This window comes from Macrobrachium nipponense, chromosome 3 (assembly GCF_015104395.2).
Source record: "Macrobrachium nipponense isolate FS-2020 chromosome 3, ASM1510439v2, whole genome shotgun sequence".
In the NCBI taxonomy this organism is placed as follows: domain Eukaryota; kingdom Metazoa; phylum Arthropoda; class Malacostraca; order Decapoda; family Palaemonidae; genus Macrobrachium; species Macrobrachium nipponense.
This window is the reverse complement of record NC_087202.1, coordinates 13,436,141-13,456,224: the sequence shown is the minus strand read 5'-3', so window position 1 is coordinate 13,456,224 and position 20,084 is coordinate 13,436,141. Positions and strand designations below refer to the sequence as shown.

General features: G+C 44.8%; 1 protein-coding gene across 1 annotated transcript in view; it reads right to left on the bottom strand.

Moving 5' to 3' along the window:
- The window catches only part of LOC135221627 (pyruvate dehydrogenase phosphatase regulatory subunit, mitochondrial-like), a 128,107-nt gene extending 114,595 nt beyond the window's left edge, over positions 1-13,512 (bottom strand). The window contains exon 1 of the mRNA XM_064259294.1: positions 13,375-13,512. The gene's annotated coding sequence lies outside the window, so the exon portion shown is untranslated. The remainder of the gene's footprint in view (positions 1-13,374) is intronic.
- Positions 13,513-20,084: the final 6,572 nt, after the last annotated feature.

Sequence of the window (20,084 nt, the reverse complement as noted above, 5' to 3'; positions counted from 1 at the left end):
TGTCATGCATAAAATTTCAGTTTCCCGGTAGGAAAAAACGTGGTCTGAATTGCAGTCTATTCGGGGAAACAAACTTCTTCAGGAAGGAAATGGTCCCCAGCAAGCTCATCCATTCCCTCCCCGAGTATGCTTACTTTCCTAAATAAGGCTGCGCTTTGCCTAAGCAGGAGAGCAAATAAAAGTGCAATGTTGCGGTAGACTCGTAGTTCCATACCGTGCGTAACGAGCCACCGAAAGGATTAAGAGATAACTCTATTGAACATAGTAAGGCAAAACGAATGCAACGTTTATTCATTCACGTAAGAAATCCCCTCAATCTTAGGCTAAAGTCCGTGATTGTAGGACAGAGATACAGATAGTCAGTCAATCCCGCAGGAGAGACGTAACCGTCAGCACAGAGATACGGTTAGTCAGTCAATCCCGCAGGAGAGAAAGACGTAACCTACCGTGCATGACAGCGCACCGAACTGTTACTGGCTCGGTGGACTGGAGGACGACACAGCGTGACAGCAGCAGCAAGCAGCTTACGAACGTCGTCTCTTAACTTTGTCTGGGTTGCCAGCTACCCTATTCTACGAAGAAATAGGTCCGTTATTTTTGAGCAGCAGACTCTCAAGCTGGTATATTTAAGCGTAACAGAAAAACGCTAAATATATAGATGCGTTTGTGTCGTCAGAACACTACCATACAACGGTAAAAGATAAATCGGAAACTCCTGGAAGCTGCAGGGAGTAACGATTAAATGTCCTAAAATAGACAATAGACCTCTCGGTGCCATCCGAAGAGGTAACTACAGCAAGTGTATATGACTTGAACCAACCAGCAGTAAAATAACGCAAGGCAAAAATGAAATTATATCACAATAAAGTTTGTTCCTACTTACCTGGCAGACATATATATAGCAGAATTCGGAAATACAGCTACATACATATCTGACAGGCAAGTTTCATGAACAAAACTTAAGAGAATCGAAGCAGTCGAAGCAGTCAGCTCAAGCTTCTTATGTTATTGGACATAAGCGTTCATTGACGTAGTCTACAAGTCTATTTCTTGTACGAGTCTGCGAATGACGAATGAGAGCTCTTCCGAATCTTGTCAATAAGAGCTTCTTCGCTTACGCAATATCAAGTTAATGAGAGTTTGTCAATGAGAACTAACCCATTTACGGGACAAAGAGATATTTTGTCAAAGAGGGGATACCCACTTACTTGACAAAACGAAAGTATATTGTCAATGGGGAAAGTCACTGAATTGACAAAACGTAACCCAGGGAGTCGAGCATTAATTTTTACCGATTCCCGTCTCAAACGAGGAAGGGGCAAGAATCCTGTTAAGAGACTGGGCTTACGGCAAGTAGAACGACGATGTTCAATTCGGCAGCGTAGTCCCGACTAGAAACTAACAAAATCTATCATCTGAAAAACCCTTTCAGATGGGCTAAAAAGCTTGGAAAATTATCCTGGGAAGAGGAAGAAACTCTCCAACCAGCTTCCTCTCCCGTATCACAACTAATGCCTGCTAAAGCTTAAAATTAGTTGGCAGTATGGCAAAGGAAGTCCTGTCTTTGCAGGTGAGGTAGAAGGTATCACCGAAGGTAGAGGTAAAAATTCTTTAGGCCCAAATCTGAAACAAGAGCTTGAGAGTTCAACAGAAACGTTCAGCAGGCGACACACCTGGCGTGCGCTGGTTGCACGCTCGGGCGTCACGGGCGCTCGCTCGGCGTCCACTGGAGCGCGCTCGGCGTCCACTTGGCGTGCACCCAGCGCGCGCCTGGCGTCCGCTCTCAAAAGCTTCCTGCTACTATGGACTCTTTTACGTATTTCTCGGTGGAAAGACGGACACGAGTTCAGGCGACGTTCGCTTTCTTACTTCTCACTGAAACGCATAACGAGAGAGAGAGAGAGAGAGGAGTGAAGCGTCCTCTATAAAGCTTCTATTTAGAGGGCGCGAAGTCCTTCCGAAAGCTCCAACCCCTGCACGGAGAGGACGCTTCGGAGGACGAGAAGCAAACTTTCAGGATCGTGCACGCGCACGCACTTTGGCAGTCTGGTGATTTTCATCAGAAACTGCCGAAGGCACGCCAGATCGGTGGGGGTTCCTTGTAACCCTCCTTAGGCTTTCGACATGCTCCCTCCCCGGGTCCTGGGAGTCAAGCAGAGGTCCCGGCCTAGAGGCGAAACGAGGCGATCTGACGCACCCTCCACTACACAAGGGGTATCACTGCACTTCTGCACTTCACTTTTACTCTCTAAAGCAAGCACTTTCGATTCTAAGTTACGAATCGAAAGAGTATCAGAGAAAGGGCAATTCCTCTACAGACACTTGCTTAGGCCCGAAGGCAATACTGCAGGGTTAGGAGTAACAATTACAGAAGTAGCACTTCACAGCAATGAGGAGAGCGAGCACCTCTCGTAGACATATTCATAAGCCCGCCCCCCTAGGCCATACTACAGGGTTAGGCAAAATAAAGTCTACAGGAAGGTTAGCCAGGTTCCACTACCCTGACTTTTTGTTACTGATTAATTGCGTACATACGAATCATACGTCTTCCTTACGGAATTAGACATGTTTACTGATTAATTGCGTACATACGAATCATACGTCTTCCTTATGGAATAGACAAGTCTCACACTACTTACATGACAAATCTCAACAAAGAAGGAAAGACCCATACCCCTCGTACATACCAAGTGCGGATCTACCGAAGCTTCGGTAGCCACACCCTATCTTTGCAGACAACCCCGTCTAAACAAATAGCCTAACTAGATTTCAGATATTTTAAGCAAAATGAATCAAATTCAAATCAATTTAGATAGCGTATGTCTAGCCACAAATCCAAGTAAATAAATCAAAAGACAATTAGGATACTTAGGGCAATGAAGTTTCCAAAATCCTAAGACGGAGGTACTGAAAACAGTGTTTTCAGCACCGGCGACAGAAAAATTATGAATAGAAAATGGGGAATGGTTCCTGATACCCGCCTCCCAGCGGCGGGAATGGGTACTAACACCTGGCCGACCACTGCGTGTGTCGGAAGTTTTTAAAATTCTGTCGGACTTCAGAAATACAGCTATATATCTCTGACAGGTAAGTTTCATGAACAAATTACAAATTACTTAAAAAAAATGTGCTATTTGTTCCTACACAAATACAAACCTTTGGTCTTTAAATAGGAGACTTACCAATTAGAAAGTGGAGCAGTGGGTACAAGGTACTGTAGCGAGAGACCGGGAGGGATGGTAACAAAAGCTTGGGTAGGTGGCCTACTAGGCCCGGTATGGTACAACAAGGGTCTGAAGAACCCTGGAAGCTATATGAGACTTCCCATGGGAGAATGAGGCAACTTTTCTCTTCCTCTCCACTTACTGGCTTTAGAAGAAGGGAACAAGTCAAGAGCACTCGACGATGATGACAAAAATGAAGACAAAATGACAATTTGTCGAAAATTGCATTTTTCCTAACTATACAAACCTGAGGTCCTTTAACAATAGGAAGTAGCTAGCGGCAGCTGGAACGGTCGTAAGCTTCGAACAAGGGGAGAACGGTAGTTTTAACTGCTTGTCCGACAGTCGCGCGCCGCGCGACTGGGAGGTAAACAAATCACTTTTGCTTTTGGCCCATGCAAAATACGCAGAGTGAGGGGTGGCATGAGGAGGGACTATATGTAAAGGACCTCAGGTTTGTATAGTTAGGAAAAATGCAATTTTCGACAAATTGTCATTTGTTCCGAATACGTAATCAAACCATCGGTCCTTTAACAATAGGAAGACTCACTTCTTGGTGGGAGGAATCTGAGTCTTTTGATGAACAGACTGGTGTTCGTCCATCCCTGGAATGCCTCCCTGGTCGTAAGAGCGAGGGAGGGATCCAAGCCTCTGTCCGATTGATCGGGGTGTGCACCGCAGGATCAATGGTCAGACCTCTGGGCCGAGTACTAAGAGAGAGGCAAGCGTATCTCTTCGTACCAGCAAGCAAGAACTTGTTCCTGTTTGCAAGAGGCAACATAAAGTATGGTTGTCTCAAGCTGGCATCCACTTCCTCCCCCTTGTTGGAGGAAGTGGTGGATATACGCTCCTATCCCTAGTGAAAGGGATAGGATGGGGCTCTGTTAAGTAGCTCACCTGCATCTTGTCCTTATCCAGCAGGGTGACGACCGTGTCCCTCTAACCACAGGTAGAGGGAAGCAAAAAGATGGGAGAGGAGCCAGTCACACTCTCATTCACCATCCATTCTTACGGTCACACCAGGACTCGATGCTGTTCAGCCTGCGAGGGTCTGGGTTCGCTACACAACGTGTTGAGCAGCCACCACGGGTCCCAAGGAAAAAGATCCAAGGACCTGTGGGCAATATCCCGAAGGTAGAAGGAAGGGCATGTGGTCTGGTTGGACCAGACCCCTGCCTTCAGTACCTGCGCCAAGGAGAAGTTCTTGCGGACAAGGCAGCATCTCCTTCGCATCGAAGGCGGTGAAGTCCATTAGGGAGGGGATTGTGAACGACTCGAACCAATCGTCAGGGACCGAAGGGTTCTGAGTCTTCGCTACGAAGTTCGGTACGAAATCGAGCGTCACGGATCCCCATCCCCTGGGTGCTTGACTTCGCAGGAGAAGTCATGCAGTTCCTCAGAGGAAAAGAAGGAAATAGTCGCATGACCTATCCCTCTTCTCTACTTCGGTGATGTCCAGTACCCATACTGGTCTGTCCGTTTGCCACGAAGTCTCTCGCATCTCCTATCCCATTGCAGTCGAAGTTCTCGTAGTGGATAGGACACCGACACTCCATGGTGGGTGTCAATGGTATGGGTACTGTGACAAGCTATTAAAACGAAGTAATGATTGCTCTGTAACAACCGAACTAAGTCAACAGCGTAGTTCGTAACTGACTCGGGCGCTCTGACAGCTGCCGACTGACTGCGTTCGGTAGGAGGCAAGTTGTCAAAGGCATCCGAGTAAGTCACGTGACCTTCGCCTTTAAATAAGGGTTATGCCGAGAAGACCAAACAAATAATGTATTTGTTTGTCACCAATGCCGGACAGCGAGGTGATGATTCTCTTAAAGGCATGTACCCAACAGGCGAAAGTCAATTGCCTTCTAGAGACCGAGGTCCCTGAAGGTAAAACATCTCATGGTTGTTGAATCTCAGCTAAGGAGAAACAACACTATGTACCGTTGAAGACGAAGGTAGATATTGAATGCAACCTACGTCTTCACATATGAATCGAGAGAAGGATCTCAAGATTCATAACCTGTGCTTACAAATGACTGAAAACGCTAACCGCTATTTCATTGCTGTCCGGTGAGAAGTCGTAGTTGCAATGAAAGCGGGGCGTTCTTCGGTAATGAAAACACAGGTGAAAGCCGCCTGAAGAACTGCTTCTCATGGGCTGAACATTTGGAAGTAGAGCTGTCAGGTCGGAGAGTAGGCGATGTCTTCTTACACATCTTGTAATTCGGGTTGAAACAATGAACAATTGTACACCTACGAATACGAGATATTTTGAAGACAAACTCAGATGTCTGCAAAAATCATTCGCATTATCGCAGTGCGATGCAGCGGGAGACTTGTACAGACTTCTGTTACCGTGCGGTAAACAGAAAGATGAAAGAGTCCAAGAGATATCTCTGTTGAAAATTCTCGCAATGTCGAAGGCGATGGAATCTAGCGTCACAGCAGTAGATGGTCCTTCATATTGCGAGAATCCCCATTAATCAGAGACCTAAGTCCATGATTGTTGGGCAGAGATACGGTTCGGTAGTCAATCAAAGCAGGGGAGAGAGAGACATACATGACCGTGCATCTCGGAGGCCCAGCTGATACTGAGCTGCTATCAGGCAGTTCAATACGCAGTGGTTGAGCCTGAGCTCTCGCTGACTCGTCACCTGAGTTGCCAGGTAATCCATTATCACGAAGGAATGCGTTCGGCTAGAACTACCGAGCATAAAAGATATGCTCGGGCAATTATATTTAGGCGAAACGAATTTCGGTAAATATAAAAGTTGAAATGGTGTTGTCGTGACAAAACCATAAGTATATAAAATTGAAACTGAAAACTCCTGGGAGGTTGCAGGCAACCCCGAGTTGCAGTTCAATTAGAATACTTCTCTTATAAGTCGCAATCCGTAGATTAACTAGGATTATGCGCCTACCCCTCAGACAATTCACTGCTTAGTAGAATCATGTGCGAGGTTAATATACGTAGTATATTTGTAGGATTCTGAACAACGATCTCCATCCTAAATTCTTTCCTTCAAGAAAACAAAATAAGGATTGGAGATCGACCACCTTCGTTCTCTATCAAAGAGAGTGAAGGAGAAGTCTTCCTCGAAGGAAAGCTTCAATGGTGAACAGAATACTAAGACGATAGTTCAAGCCAAACTGGATATTCCCGTCCGATCTCCTCTATTCCAGGTTGGTCGCCTACTGTGAGATAGTTTCTTTCAGCAGCAGTCTTCTTCCCAATGCTAGAAATTCCAGGAATTCGAGCATAGTCGAGGTTCCCGATTATCGTGTAACATATCGGGGATTCTCTCGTCTTCCTCACTTTGGACCGTGGTCTCGCGTAAGTGTTTGAAGATCGTAAAAAACTCGAACACACTGAATGCGCTAGAAATTCCGTAGAATTCTAAGCAGTCTGCGAAACCCCACCGAATTCGTCAAACGATATCGGCTGGTGTCCCTCTCGATTCCCGTAGAAATCGAGAATGGGGCAGGATTCCTCCTCAACGACCGGGGCTTACGTCAGGTAGGACCCGAAGGTCCCCCCGGTAGCGCAGTCCCGAACGGGGGATCCTACAAAGAAATCTCTGTAGGATCCTTCCCCTTTCCCTCGTAGCCGTAAGGAGAGAGGGAATGGGGAAGGAATTGGATACGTCCAGTGGAACTAGCAGTTGGAGAAAGAGTAGGAGCAGCCATCGCCTTGCGGCGATGGCCTCTCAGAGTCTGGGAAAACGTATCGTCAGGAGAAAAACTTTTCCCGCGGAGGGTTACGAACTCTCACTGTAGGTAAGGGTCTGCCGAACCACTGTGAACGTCGTCTGGTGGGGCTGATCGACACCTGACAGGAGAGAGCCGATACCGTCCTCCGACTCATTCCAGTCCTCGTCGAGGTCGAAACCTCTCAGGAGGACCGAAGGAGTATTTAAAACGGTGTCCGAAGACACGTAGAAACGCCGCTGTCGCAGTAGAGGAGGTGGAAGTAGCTTGATCGACCGGCCAGAACTGAGAGAGCCTTCTTGTCCGGAGACGAGAGACACTGGTTCGAGACAGAATCGGCAAGCTCCGATCGCGGCAGACCCACCGTCGGTTTGGGTTCCCTCTCGGGCCCCAAAACGACTCGAGCAGAGACGCTCTGCTGGTGGGGAGCGGGCAATCCTTCCGCAGGGTCATTATGCTGACGAATCAGCTTAATGACTTCTGCGAATTCCTCTGTATCTCGGGAGTAACCGCGTCTTGCGGAGTAGGACCGTCCAGTCCCTCCAACAAGAACAGATCCCGAGATACTCCTCCTTCAGAAGGAGGAACAGCGGCAGACCCCTGACGGTCGCCTCCAGCTAATTGCGCGTATGTCCTGGTCGGTCCTAGAACCGTGCCTGGTCCATACGGCGTCATAGCGGGATCGCGAGCGGCGCACCTCTCGCGATCACTCAGGTACCTCGCTCCTCCCGGGTGGGAGCCCGAGGAGGTTGAAGGTACAGGAGAGGCAGACCTGACGCTCCCCCTAGCTCGCTGGCAGGACCAGCGTGCTTGGAGGGCTGCTGCTGATCGTCAACCCGCGGTGGCGATCGAGCAGCAGGCCTAGCCTTGCCGCTCGCCTGGGGCGAGAGGCTTGGCTGAGAATGTCGACGCTGATCTCTAGCGTCAGGCGAGCTGTTGCTGGTTACCGTCTCCGCCCGGTCCCGATGGGAGCGGCGTCAGGTGACCTGCTAGGCTCGCTGTCGCGGTGAGACCGGCGAGCGTCCTCTCGGCGCGTCGAGCCGCTGGTACCAGCCGTGGCTGGTACCGACGACCGCGGGGACCCCTTCCTCGCCTCAACCGTGGCTGGTCAGCGACCGTCACGTCAACCCGAGCAGCCAGCTGGTCGCTGCGAGAGCGTCCACTGGCCTAGCGAGAGTCGTCTGCACGACACTCGCTAGTCTTCTGCTCCGCGCTTCGGTCTTGGCGGCGAGCGAGCTCGGGTGTCCAAGGACTTTGGCTGGACGGTCTCCGCGGGAGGCCGTCCACTCGGTACTTCTCGCTAACGAGAAGCCGAGGCGGATCCTGGTTTAGCGGCAGAAACCGCTAGAACCAGGCGAGGAAGTGCCAGCCGAAGCTGTACTACCCTGGTCCCCGTCTTCTTCTCCTTGGTAGAAGAAAAGATGGGCCTGTTCCCGAGGGAGCAGGAGGACCAGCAGAAGAGCTCCCCGAATCGCCGGAGCGAGACGGGCCCTTAGAAGGTCCCGAAGGAGCCTTCTTAGGGGGAAAACCCGGGTTTACCAGGCTGGTCGCTGCAAGAGCGGGCCGCTGGCCTGGCAAGAGTCACCTGAGCGTCTCTCACCAGCCTTCTGCTCCGTGCCGCGTCTGGCGCCGAGCGAACTCTGGCGCCGAAACTTGGCTGCACGGTCTCCCGAGGCGGGGAGAACGTGCACTCGGGATCTCTCAGCGAACGATGAGACCGAGCCGAGCCGGAACCAGGGCGTAGCGGCATCGCCGCTAGCACCAGGCGAGGAAGTACCAGAGCTAACCGATACTCCTCTGGTCCCCCGTCCTATTCTCTTCCTTACGGAAGGGGTAGACGGGCCCCGCTCCCAAGGAGCAGGAGGACCAGCAGAAGGACCCCCCGTCCCACCGGGGTGGAACGGGCCCTTAGAAGTTCCCGAAGGAGACTTCTTAGGGGGGAAGGCTTTCCTTCTTCTTCTTCGGCTTATGGGCCTTAGAAGTCGAAGGGGAAGAGGCAACAGCAGACGATGAAGACGAAGATGACAGCTTCCTCTTCTCCTCTTCCTCGTCAGCTCACGCAGGACAGTCGTCAGGTCCTCCATCCAGGAGGGAGCCGGGGCAGTTGCCGAAGCAACAGGGCCCGACTGCACCTGTCGGAAGGACCTGGGACTGGGGAAGGACACACCGTGGGCAGGACCAGCATGGACAGGCACAGGAATCAGGAGCGACAGGAACAGCAACCAGCTCAGGAGCGGCAGGAACAGCGGCAGCGGTAGACCCAGAAGGGACAGCCAACCAAGCCGCGGGAATCACATCAGCGGCAGGTACGGCAGGCCCAGCGATCGCCTCGTAGAATCATCGGCAGCCAGCGGAACCTGGGTCCTGGCGGCCGATCCAGGGGCGAGCTGCTGGAACAGCGGAAGTCTGGGGCAGGCAACACGAAGAAAACAGGCGGCGGCGGCCACCCCACCTCGGTACGGCTGCGGCCCTAGTAGCGGCAGACAGCGTCATCGACACAGCATGGGGAGTGTTAGACCAGGAGGGGGGGAGGCAGCATAAGCGGCCGTGGTAGTAGTGGAGACCGCCCCAGACCTCGCTAGACGCTGCAGCAGCCCGTGGATGCTAGGCACGCCCTGCCTCCGCGGTGGTCCATACCTGTCCAAGGTCGTCTCCCACGGATGTAGCACCTGCGGTAACATAGATAGATTAGTAAGAGGGGTTCCCTCACGCACGGGGGGAAGACATGCCCCACCCCGAACGCAAGGAAGACCCCAAATACAAAATACAACGAAGAAGCTGAGCGGGGGGCAGGAAGGAAGACGAAGAATCGGATACCAAGGGGAGTCGCTGGGAGAGCTTTCCGACGACTTCCTGGCAGACCTTCGCTTCCCCTACCCCCGCACAGCAGTGAAAAGTAATATGAAAATGAAACAGAATACTGCCCTTGCGATTCACTTCATAGAACTTAAAGGGGAAAAGATCATTCCCAGGGTAAGAACGGAAACTTGATCCAATAATATGATGCATATAAAAAATATATATGAAAATGAAACGAATACTGCACTTGCGATTTCATTTCACATAAAAATCGTAAGGATCAATTCCGGGTAAGAACGAAAATTGATCCAAATTAAATTTCATGCAAATAAATAAATGAAAATGAAAAGAATATTGCAATTGCGAATCCACTTTCATTGCATTCTAATATACAAAATTAAAAGGCTCGTGCCGAGCGCAATCACACTCTCGGTAACGAACGCACAGGGCAAAAATATAATGAAAAGAGTACTTACATTTTTCAATTACACACTTTCGCCCAAAATACATGACTCGGCGCGAGCGCGCCCGCCCTCGGCACCGAGACATAATTCAAGGGATCAATTCATGAAAAGAGAGGAAATCGCCGCATCTACGGCGATAACTCCATGTTGGTTCATAATTAAGTAATGAAAATGAAAACAGTGTACTTACAGTTTCATTTTCAAGTCAAACAAACCATTAGTAGAAAACACTCGCCGCATCTACGGCGATAACTCCATGTTGGTTCATAATTAAGTAATGAAAATGAAAACAGTGTACTTACAGTTTCATTTTCAAATCAAACAAACCATTAGTAGAAAACACAATATAAACAAAGCATACGACGATGAAGCGGGCAGAGAGCGATGACGAACACGTCCTTCACACCCACGGCCGAAAGCAAAAGTGATTTGTTTACCTCCCAGTCGCGCGGCGCCGGACTGCGGACAAGCAGTTAACTACCGTTCTCCTTCTTGTTCGAAGCTTACGACCGTTCCAGCTGCCACTAGCTACTTCTATTGTTAAAGGACCGATGGTTTGTATTACGTATCGGAACAAATGACAACTTCCTTCTCCTCTTCTTGATTTTGCCAAGCGCGTCTTCAACAATAGCATGTAGAGGAGAACATCACACAGTGATGATGTCTACATCAGTACCTGGGAACTCAATCTCAATGCTGCATGAGGAGTTACCAAGGGAGTAAGAGCAGTCCTACAGCTAGCAGACACTGTGATTGGGAAGTTGTCCTCAGCATGGTCAGAGCAGATACTGGCAGGCCCCTCATAGCCTAAGAGTGATCAATTAGTTCAAGAGTCCTCGAGAGGTACATAACTTTCTAAAGCCCTTGGCTGCCACAAAACCTGATAAACTGAAGTTGGGTGAGATTGTATTTTATTTACATTCATGTCATGATGTGACACACAATAAAAATTCTCAAAGAAGAGATAAACTGTACATATGGTCTGTCCCATGATGGACAGAGCCTAACCCAATGGTTTCCTCTTCAAAAAGCACTAAAGTGACTGAGGGGTTTATATACTAGCAACAATCTCACAAAAATATAACAATAAAAATAAAAATAAAATAAATAAAAAGCAGAAAAGCACTGAGATGTCTTCACATGATGACAACCGAAAGCAAACTGGAGTGTAGACCGACTAGTGGGCAGGCTTCCCCAATACTGTTGGAAGTTAATGACGTTGTCTGAAAGTTAAACGGCTGTTCCAGCTAGCGTCCATAAGATAAATCCTATGTAAAGACCGATGATTTGTGTTTGTGTAGGAACAAATCCACAAATTTGATAAATCACTTGTTTGCACATATAAGTCATACACATATACGAATATATGCAAATAAATATCATATGCATGCATAAACACATGATATTTACTCTATCACAGAGCACTCAACGAAAGCCAGGCAGGTGATTAGCTGACCATCAGGGCTAATTGTTTCATGTATAGCCTAGCCTATAAGAAACAAGAAGACAACCAGTATGGTAACTGCGCAAGCATAATTTGAGCTTCATGTTCCTTACACAATATGCTTTATTGCTTTATGCCTCAATTATTATTATTATTTGGGAGATGAACACTACTTATATGGCTGGTTCTGGACTTTTTCACTAAAAGATTCACATAAAAATTTTTTTATACCATATCTAGCCTTTAATGCTCATTTCAGGCGAGTGTAGATTGACGGGAACAAGTTCTGCCGACAAAAACAAACCTAACCTTTCCTAGACTGCCATGTTCTGACCTTACCTTCCTAACCTCAATTAGGGCACCGTGCCCTAACGTGGCCAGTGGAGTGGGAGGGGGTGGGGCTTCCCCCTACATCAACAAAAAAAAAATAGCACTAAACACTGGTGAGGCCTGATCCTGTCGTTACATGTCCACTCATCTTCAGACTAACACATATTAATTATTTAATTTAAGCTAACTTAAGTTTATTTCTAGGGTAAATGAACGAGCGGCGACATAGCAGCCACCGATCACAGAATGAGACCACCTTCCAACAAAAGTACTTGAACTCGCTGCCATGAGCATCAGTCAAGAGTTGTGGCCCATCCAGGCAGCGCACCTAGAACTCTACTTTCCTCTCGAAGTGTTTTCTCCTAAATTACGAAATAATGGCATAATTCAAATGCTTTTTCGGGAAGTGGCTTTGTTCCGAGAGAGGTGGCTGCTATGTTGCTGTTCGGTCATTTATTCTACCTCATCTCAAACTTCAGGCTACTGGTCTAGGCCCCAATTTACTACTGGAAGCTGAAGAGTTAACAAAGAATAGCATAACAGCATATTAAATATTGGTAATTCTAAGCTCTCATTCCGCGGTAAAGTAGGCTATGGCAGTTGACGTTTTCCTATGTTATTTTACTTACTGAACAAGAATTTAAAGTAATATTTATTCGGACGACTGTAATTAACCCCCAGGGGCCAGTACTAAACATGGCGAAATACATTGGATGCCCCAAACCCTAGTGGATGTCGTATCCGCGGTTACCTTCCTTGCAGGGTAATTCAAAAGAATAGTTCCGCGCGGACTGCAGGGAACATAACCGCGGATACGACATCCACTAGGGATTGGGGCGTCCAATGTATTTCGCTGTGTTTAGTACTGGCACCTGGGGGTTAATTACAGCCGTCCGAATAAATATTACTTTAAATTCTTGTTCAGTAAGTAAAATAACGTAGGAAAACGTCAACTGCCATAGTCTACTTTACCGCAGAATGAGGGCTTAGAATTACCTAAATATTTAATAAATATACATCTACCCTCTCAAATGGACTTATATACTACGGTAGTCGGATAGGCTACCATAGGAGCCTAGTCAGGGGGCAAGTTATGCTTCCAAATTCGCGGAAAACAGACAATTTAACGGGCTGCGTTGTAACTGGAGGTGTATTTTTATTAAAATTAATAAATTATTGATGATCTGGCATGATATTTACTTAAATAAAGCTTAAGGGTACTCAGTTTGTTTTGGGTACCTACGGGACCGTCGTAACCTACCCTAAGAGAGTCCTCGGTTGGTTAACCGAGCAACCTTAGTCCTTCCTCGGTTAAAAAATCGCTTATGAATTAAACACAAACCATAAATAAATCTCATAAACATCGTAAAATAACGCGTAACAAAGTAAAATCGAAGTCTCTCACCTATTCAGCTGCAGACGATCACAATCTCGGGGGAACGAAAACGCTAAACATAAATAACAACCAGCAACTCGACTCCCGAATCATCAGCAGGACAACAGCTGATCGTACGACAGTGACGTCACAGACGACCCTCTAGATGTAAACATTGGAGAAATGTCCAATGTCCCCCCAACTAAGGGACATCGTGCGTCGTGCCCTGAAATATGGGTACGTGGGCCATATTCCAGGGGGACAGAACGGTGTTAGTGGGAAGCAAAACTGTATTATGAGACAGATATTCCGTATGATATAGGAAAATGGACCAATTAGGCCATTCGAGGGGAACAAAACTGTATTATGAGGATAAGATATTCCCTGCAGTAAGAGAAAATGGACCAAATGGGCCATTCGAGGGGAACAAAACTGTATTAGATGGGAAAAAAACAGCATTATGAGAATATGATATTCCCTACAGTATGGGAAAATGGACCAAATGGGCCACTCGTGGGGGACAAAACAGCATTATGAGAATATATGATATTCCCTACAGTATGGGAAAATTGACCAGTTAGGCCATTCGAGGGAACAAAACTGTATTATGAGACAGATATTCCGTAAGATATGCGAAAATGGACCAATTAGACCATTCGAGGGGAACAAAACTATTATGGGGATAAGATATTCCCTACAGTATGGGGAAATGGACTAAATGGGCCACTTGAGGGGAACAAAACTATATCAGAGGGGAACAAAACCGCATTATGAGAATATATGTATTACGCCTAGGGTTTTTTATAAATAATATATTGCCAATAACCTATGGAATGTGAAGAACAGTGGAGAGGCGACGACCCGAGAGAAGCTGACAATGAGTTTCTATGGATGGCGTGAGATAAAACTGCTTAGTTAGACAAGTCAATGTACTAAGTTCATGAACTCGCTTCTCAAAGTGCCTTTGTGAAACTGGTTGCGGCCAGAAAGTGTGAGGCGTTAACGAAGTGTGCGTTCGTATGTGCGTGTGCGCCTTTTTCTGTTAATAATGTTGGATACCCAAGTCTATGGGGGATTTTGATAGAGGCGTCTTTGGGAGGAAGGCAGAGCCACGATGGCGGTGCCTAAGTGTTTTTTGGAATAGTGAGTGAGATATTCCGGCTGCATGGGTGAGTTAAAATTACTTTAGCCAAAGACTGGCTTGTTATCTATTTGACATGTTTGTTGTAATATCCAATCTTTAATCTCTGATTGTTAAACTTGTGTGCATACTTATGGGGTGTGTTCTGTGTCTTTGAAACAGACGGTTCTGGCAATGGACCGAAAGAGAGTCCCAGATGGATAGAGACGATTGGTGTGACTATAACTGTTCAGACATTTTACTGTTGGGTTTTTTTAAGTTAGTCTGTAAGACTTGATTAATTATTTATTCATTGTTAATAAATGTTTATTTTATGATGCAACTCTCTCATTTTCGTTACCTGTTAGAGTGGAGAGAGAGAGGTGGAGAGAGAGAGAGAGAGAGAGAGAGAGAGAAGGGCTGTGTGTATTAGTTTGCCTTGACGTTCGAGCTACACGTTTACCAAATAAATAATGGGAAATATCCCATTAAAGGTTTTGGTGGCAGCTTTGGTTTTGGTGGCTAGCAGTTAAAAAGCGGTATAAAAGTTTTTTTATGCCTGGGAACGCCAATGAAGAGATAGGTGACCAGTTAGAAAATAAAGGGGTTATGGCTTAGCGATAGTTTTCGAACGACAAAGCCTTTGTGGGATTGTGGAAAATTGTTAAATTTTTGGTTTTCAGTTACTTGTGAGGAAAAAATGAGAAATATCTATCTGTTAACTGTGCTAAGGGGAGTGGGAAGGATTTTTATAGAGTCATCAGATTTGCCCGTACCGAGATCCTCCAGGGCATGAGAGTAACTCAGTCTGGTTTGTGAGTGAGTGTTGGCAGGTGCCATCTCGCCGATCGCGTTTGCATTGTGCCGACGAGATTTACGTATTCTACGCGGATTCCGGGGTGGTTTTCTCTTGTTTTGGACATGTGAGTGTTACTGTGTGTTTTTTTTTAAATCCTGGGGGCTTTTTTTTGAGATTGGTTCAAGAGGTCCAAAAAATTTTTTTTGTCTTTGCCCATAGTAGCAGAAGTGACGTGTTTTCTTTGTTTGCGCATGTTTATGGTAGACGTATTCGTCTTTGTTTAGCATATGAGAGTGTATAGAGATGTGTTTATGCATGTGAACTGTGCTTAGATAGCATATCTAGACAGAGCGGCCACTGAATTTTATGGGCTCAGCACATTTCTGCTAACTGCGCAGAGAGGCGCATTGCGAGGGGAGTATGGCCTGCCTCTGGGGATAGTGCATGTGCATGCGAGGGTACCACTGGCCTCCCTAAGAGGGGATTGCAAGGAGATGGGGACTACTGGTGTATGCCTTGGGGGAGTGTTCTGCCGCTTGACTGAGGGATGTTTCAATGCTCAGGGGGGGGAGAAACTTTTTTTTTCTCATTGTGGGTGAACTCCTCCTTTCCTTTTTTTTTCTTTGTCGGGCTGTTGAAGACAAGTCTGGCCTTGACAATGAAATGCTAGGACATCAGCTGATTGATTAGTTGATGAAGTGAAACGCCCGTAGAGTCTTTTATTTTTTTTTTAGAAAAGAGATTTTTTTTTCTCTCTTGGAGGAAGAGAAAAGGAAATAAAAAGAGAAGTGAAATGCATTGTATGGGTGTATGTTTTCCTTGTGCCTTGGAAGACACAAATATATTGGGGAACACAGATTATTATTATTTTTTTTATTGTGTTGGAGGGATTACTTTGAAAATGGTGCCGAATGGTGATGCCCAATGCCGTAAATGGTGTATGCTGGAGAAATTGTGTGCCATGAGGTTCAGCAATACTGGTGTATGCTATTTGAATTTCACCCTTATTTGATATCTTTGCAAGAGAATTGTTGCTATGGAGAATTATTATTATTATTATTATCCATAATTATTATACTTGAGATGTGTCATGGGAGGGTTGCTTAAGTATAATTATCATTACGGGAGACTTTGTTTTACGAGAGATTTGAGATATTTCATGGGAGATTATTTTATAATTATTACAGATAATTATTCATGGAGAATTATTACAATGTATTAATGGGAGAAGTCTTGGTGTTAATTATTTGTTGAGTTTTTGTAACTTTGGAGAATATTTCAATCATTCATGAGGGATATGTTTTGCTGAATCTTGATGAAGCTGACTGAATCTTGGTGAGTTGTGTTGAATCTTGCTGAATATTTTGCTGAATCCTTGGAGAACGGATAAGCATTGACATTGGTGATATTTTTTTTTTTTCATAATGATACTAATGATGATGATAGCAATTTTTTTGTGATTTTGTGATAATGATATTTCTGATACTGAGTTTTTTTATATATACTAATACGTGGGTGTTTTAATGCTATCAAGGGAGGTGAGATCTTTTTTGAATTTTGGGTGGAACTAACAACACATTATTTTTTTTCCTTTTTCTTATGAGTTCAGCAGATAATTGCTTGACATCTAGTGAGTTACGGGAGATAGTTAACAATGCCGTTGATTTTTCTTTTCTCCTTTTTTGGAAGTTAGCCCTCGCTAACACAAGTTTTTTTATCATGGGTGAATTTGAATTTATATTTTTCTCTCCAGTTGGTGTGAATATTTTTTTTTAATATCTCAGTTCGTGACTTAGAGTCATTGTTCGGGAACGTGTTTGGGTTTCAGCTATTTGATGCTGTAGAGAAATAAATGGGAGAATTTCTTGCATAGTTTTGAATGCATACGTAATGGCACTACATTTTTCTCTGTATATTTATGTTCCAGAAATTGTGAGTTTTCTTGCACAATACCTTTGTTGTATTTGTGACAACTTTGTGAGAGGTAGGAAACTTGGTTAAGTTTTCTAGTGGCCTATGTCGTAGTTCATATGGGGAAGTCTTGGCTAAGACACTTTGAATTTGGAGTTCTGTTATAATAAGTTGTGGCACATTGGTGATTTTTTCTAGAATTTTCTAGACAGTTTTTATTTGCCGAGTTTTTGCCCTTTTTTAGCAGTTATGCTAAACGGAGAGAGTTTTATAGTTTTTGACTATAACATTGAGTTATTCTCTGGAGAATTGGAGTTATAATTGAGGTATATTATTTTGGAGTTATAATTTGAGATATAATATATTGGAGATATGTTTTTGGCCATTTTTGATATTTGCCAATAGTGGTATGAGCTATGTTTAGTTCAATTGTTTTGCAGCCATCTTTGTTGCAAATGGAGACACATATTAGGAGATTATGGGGCAATATTTGTGAGTGTGTGAGCTAGATGCTTTGAGTGCACATTTTTTTTGGAGATAGGATTTCATTTTATTGATATTCCTTTTTGGAGATATATTTTTTGGAGCCTTGTTTTATTCCACATGGAGTTATTGGGGAAATAGAGGTAAATATTTTGTATTTGCCGAAATAGAGGTGACTATTTTTTATTCCTGGAGTGGTGGTTTTTTTTTTATTAACATGTGGCTATCGGAGAAATAAGAGTGAATAATATGGGGGTGGTTATTAACCAAATGGAGGAAATATTTCTTTTTCACCGGAGTGATGTTCTTATTAATATGGTGAAATATATGGAGATGGAATTAATCTTTGGCGGGTGACCCTTTTTTGTGGTTATGGAGTTTTTTTCGAGCCAAGAGAAGATTTCTGTGGTTCTTTCTCTTTGGTTTCGTGACCATTTAGAGGCGAGTGGCATTACTGCATTACGAGTCCTATGGAGATGTGTGCATTTTTTATGTTCACAAGTGTGTTATTTTGGAGGCATATAATTGGGGAAAGTCATGTTGAGAGAATAAGTCTTCGAGACAAATTTTTGAACACATTAGTCATATCCTGGAGTTAATTCTGTGAAATGTGTCTGTTAGACCTTTTTCTGTAGAATCATGAGTTTCCAAACTTGTGTGTCTGACTGGACATTTTTTGTGTCGCAGTTTGAGCATACGTCCGCAGGTGAATTTTTCTGCTGACAAGCGATGTGATGAGCCGTGTGCTGATCCTTTTCCTTTAGTGATGTCGAGAAATTCCGTAACTTTACAGGGGACATTTCTTGGGAAAACGTGGGGAGTTATGCATATTATACATGTATTATGTATTTTGTGATTGGGGAAATCTGCTTGTGATTATCCTTTTTTTTATTATTATTTTTCTTCCTTTTCCTATGGGAGATGTAATTGGGGGATTGAGCTTAAATAGCATTTCTTTTTTGGACGGGAGATGTGATTTTTCGGGGGTTGTTATTTACGTAAAAGGGAGTTTGACATTAAGTTTCATTGTAATTAGTAGTATGAGCAGTAAAGGGGTTTTTGCTGTTAAACATTGGAGATTTTTACTGATTTTGTGGGTTGTTTAGATATCAGAGCTTGAGAGAACATTTTTTGGGTCATGGCGTGTTACGTGATTTTTCTTTCCCTGGGCTCATTACGATTTTTTTTCCTTTTTTTTCTTATGATAACATTCGAGTTTGAAATGTGAGTGCAGAAGTCCGTGGAGTTGCTGTGATTTCTGAGTTGTGTGTGTGCTGATGTGTGAGTTTGGAGAATTGAGTTGGAGAACTTGAACTTGAAGTTTTTTTTTTTTCTCGTTTGAGAGTTGTGATAATGACTTATGATTTAGTAGTCATATTAAAGGGAGTTAATTGGGAGATGTTCAGTTAGTATTTCTGACTTTTTTGAGATCATTGTTTGATAGAAGTAGTATGTCTGGGTTAAATTTTCTTAGATTGACCAAAGACTTGACTGACATACTAACACACCAAAAAGTCGTTTCCCAACGCTAGCAAGACGTCCACCAGCCGTGCAGAGAGGTTGCTGCCGTTTTGTCTGTGGTGATTATAAGAGTTTCCACGATGGTGATCGCGAGAATTCTACAGCGTGTCTTTTGGGGATCTGCAGAAGTCGTGAGAAGTCTTCTACAATGAGGGAGGCATTCCGTCTTCCTACTGTCTGTGCAGCCAGTTGCAGACAAGCAAAGAGGGATATTCAAGAATCCCATATGAGAGAAAATTCATGTGTTATTTGGAGATAAAAGCGTAACAGACTTTATTTTATAATGCCAGAGACGTGCAGTTATTACTTATATTTTATTTTAAGCTGGCCAATGTGTTTTATATTATATAAGCTATTTTGCTAGGCGGGGGCTAGCATTGAGTGGCCGAGCCATATTACGCCTAGGGTTTTTGATTAATAATATATTGCCAATAACCTATGGAATGTGAAGAACAGTGGAGAGGCGACGACCCGAGAGAAGCTGACAATGAGTTTCTATGGATGGCGTGAGATAAAACTGCTTAGTTAGACAAGTCAATGTACTAAGTTCATGAACTCGCTTCTCAAAGTGCCTTTGTGAAACTGGTTGTGGCCAGTAAGTGTGAGGCGTTAACGAAGTGTGCATTCGTATGTGCGTGTGCGCCTTTTTCTGTTAATAATGTTGGATACCCAAGTCTATGGGGGATTTTGATATAGGCGTCTTTGGGAGGAAGGCAGAGCCACGATGGCGGTGCCTAAGTGTTTTTTGGAATAGTGAGTGAGATATTCCGGCTGCATGGGTGAGTTAAAATTACTTTAGCCAAAGACTGGCTTGTTATCTATTTGACATGTTTGTTGTAATATCCAATCTTTAATCTCTGATTGTTAAACTTGTGTGTGTACTTATGGGATGTGTTCTGTGTCTTT